The sequence below is a fragment of the Tupaia chinensis genome, unplaced genomic scaffold (assembly GCF_000334495.1).
Source record: "Tupaia chinensis unplaced genomic scaffold, TupChi_1.0 Scaffold000263_1, whole genome shotgun sequence".
NCBI lineage: Eukaryota > Metazoa > Chordata > Mammalia > Scandentia > Tupaiidae > Tupaia > Tupaia belangeri.
In genome coordinates, this window is record NW_006159743.1 from 704,236 (window position 1) to 707,587 (window position 3,352).

The following is a 3,352-nucleotide window of genomic DNA, read 5'->3' on the forward strand; positions in this document are numbered from 1 at the left end:
ATATGTTGATGTACTTGATTGAGCCAACAGACAATGTATTTTGGATGAAAACTTCATTTTGTATACTGTAATGATGTATAGCATATTAATGTTAAAAAATAAAAACAAATAAAAAAAAGAGTCATAAAATGTAAAAAAAAAAAAAAAATACCTCATGGATGTAGCAGAGACAGAAAATCCATTTCTTTTCTCTCCAAGCATAAATTCTGGATCCAAAATGCCTGATGTTGGATCCTTGCTCTCTCCAGAGACAGAAAATCCATTTCTTTTCTCTCCAAGCATAAATTCTGGATCCAAAATGCCTGATGTTGGATCCTTGCTCTCTCACTTAAGAGATATTTGACTGGATTTCCACATGGCTGACCATAGCTCTAACCCTGAACCTGGTGACTTAAAAATCATGCCAGGCATGCCCTGGTCACGTCGTGCCAGCTCTCACCATCTTCGCCGCTTCTTCTCTGGGGCTGCCTCCTCAGAGCAGCCTAGCCCCAGGGCTGCTGCGTTGCGCTGACCGCCACCACCATGAACATCTTCCGGCTGACGAGGGACCTGTCCCACCTGGCGGCCATTGTCATCCTACTACTGAAAATCTGGAAGACACGCTCCTGCACCGGTATTTCTGGGAAAAGCCAGCTTCTATTTGCACTGGTCTTCACAACTCGATACCCGGATCTTTTTACTTCATTTATTTCATTATACAACACCTCTATGAAGCTTTTATCTACATTGCCTGCCCTTATGCCACAGTGCTCCTGATCTACATGAAGTTTAAGGCAACCTGCGATGGAAATCATGATACCTTCCGAGTGGAGTTTCTGGTGGTCCCTGTGGGAGGCCTCTCATTTCTAGTCAATCATGATTTCTCTCCTCTGGAGATTTTACGGACATTCTCTATCTACCTGGAATCGGTGGCGATCCTTCCACAGCTCTTTATGATCAGCAAGACCGGGGAGGCTGAGACCATCACCACCCACTACCTGGGTGCTTCCTGGGCCTCTATCGTGCTTTGTATCTTGTCAACTGGATCTGACGCTTCTACTTTGAGGGTTTCTTTGACCTCATCGCTGTGGTGGCTGGTGTAGTCCACACCATTCTATACTGTGACTTCTTCTACTTGTACATTACAAAAGTACTCAAGGGGAAGAAGCCAGCGTAAGTGCCAAAGACCATCACCAGCATCTGTCCTTCAGGGTGCTCCGACAGAATTCTTACCACAGCAAAGGCATAAGATGCTTGATATGGAAAAGCAGAAACTTAACTCTTTTGTTGCAGATAGTTATCAGTGGCTCTGTAAGAACCCAGAGGAAGGGAACCAGCAGTTAGCGTAATGGCTATGTCGCTGGACTCCCACATAGTCGACCGCGGTTCGTGTCCTGGACCCGGTGGCTTAAAACTCACGCCGGGCGCGTGTGCGGGCGTGCCCAAGATCCCGAGAGGAGAATGGAGGAGAAGGGATTGCGGCATGACCATCCCCCCTGGGGGGTGATTTCTCGCTTTCTGTCTCTATGTCTCTCTCTGTCTGTCTGGCGAGCGCACGCGCCCTACAGTGAAAATCTCTCCAAAAAAAAAAAAAAAAGAACCCAGAGGAAAAAACCAGAAGGTTTCTGTTTAATTCATCTTGCCTTATCTTTTTTTATTACTCTGTACAAAGATTTTTTTACAAAAAAACTTAATGCTGTATTAATAAATTCAGTGTGTAGCTTCAATTGGGATAGCTCCAAAAGTGAAAGATTTTGTGAGGAATAAGTGCAAACTTCTTCTTTTTTAAATTCTTTGAAATTGTTGATTCTTTGTGTCTGCAATGAAGTTGTACACCTTGACAGTTGGTAGATAGATTATATATTCTTCCATCTACCAAACTTGCATTACACTATATTTATTTTTTCCAAGAGATCAGTTGTATCTGTTTGAGACCTGAGACACTATGTTCAGTTTGGTATATCTGTTCAAATTTATACCCACTGGATGTGGAAATCCTTTTGTGAATATCACAACACTACATTTAAGGATGGTAGGGATGATTTGCAAGTCTTATGGTTTTCATTACCAAAATTTTAAGATTCTGAATGTAGATAGTCTCATTTAAGAGTCACCTGTCCCGACCCGTGGGACAGTAGAACAGGTTCCCTGGGGGAGGGAATGAGAGATGGGACAAACACACGCACACACAATATGAGGTGCTGATCAAGTCATCGTCATTGTCTTCGTCGTTGTCGTCATCATCGTCTTCTTCTTCTTCCGTTTATTGAGGAAAAATGGCTAGTTATATACAGCTGGTGGGCACCAATTGGTTGCCTGAAATGCAAATAAGATAGAACAGTATGAACCAATCATTGGTGTGGGTGGATCTCTCCCATTGCCTAGAAACCCAACCACTTCTGGGGAGAACTGTTGGTCACATGATTTCTGAGAAATGATTTGCTCAGTGAGTAAGTGAAACCTAATGGTTTCCAAGATGGCGGATAGCTCGAGATGGCTTCCATATGCAGTGCCCTCCACATGTCCCCCTATTTTATTTTTTCAAAGAGAGGAGAAGAACCTGGGGGAATCATGCCTGTCTTAGTTGGAGTCGTTTTTAGAGCCACATGTCCATCCTTACCTGTCATTGGAGAATCCCATAGCTATGATGGGTTTCCTGTCTTAGGTGGGAGGACTGTACAGCTGTTAGGCTCAGACTCTCTTACCCGTCTTTGGATAACCGATTCAGTGCCTCAGGCAGGAGCAGTGTGTAGGCTCCATGATACTCCATCTCCAGGTCGTGGTAGTGGACTTGGATAGGCTGCATTTTTATGGAGTCACCAATTTGGTATTTAAGGAGAGCCATGAGCTTATTAAAGAGAACAGGCCCCAAAGAGCAAACAATCAGTAAACCCAGAATCGGACCAAGTATGGGGAGGAAAAAGGGGAGGAGTCATTCCATGCAGACCATAAGGAACTGTCATGAACGATGCCAGACTTGTTGGCATAAAAGCATCAGCGTTCCTGTAAAGCAAGACAGGGACCCCCCTGTTCTGCCAGGAGGAGCGGCACCAGGATCAAAATCAGCAGCAGTAGTGTCGAAGAAGCAAAACAGGATCAGGTATTTAAGAAGGATCTTCATTTTGTTGATCCGTGGAAGGAGAGAGAGATATATCAGGGCTTTCATCATCCCTGGATAGCTTGTTAGAATCAATCTGTTTGATTAATCTTTCTGGTAACCAACGAGCAGCATCCATTTTTTGAGAATATATGCAGACAGACCCTCTGCCCCAAATGAGGACAGGGTCCGGACCATTCCATGTATTGTCCAGAGGATCTTTCCACAAAACTGAGGCAAATTTTGTTTAGGTAGTTGAATGCCAGAAGCGCTCAG

General features: G+C 44.2%; 1 pseudogene; it reads left to right on the forward strand.

Annotated features, from left to right (window-relative positions):
• The first annotated feature begins 265 nt into the window (after positions 1-265).
• On the forward strand, positions 266-1,333 carry LOC102489475 (ER lumen protein-retaining receptor 2 pseudogene; annotated as a pseudogene).
• Positions 1,334-3,352: the final 2,019 nt, after the last annotated feature.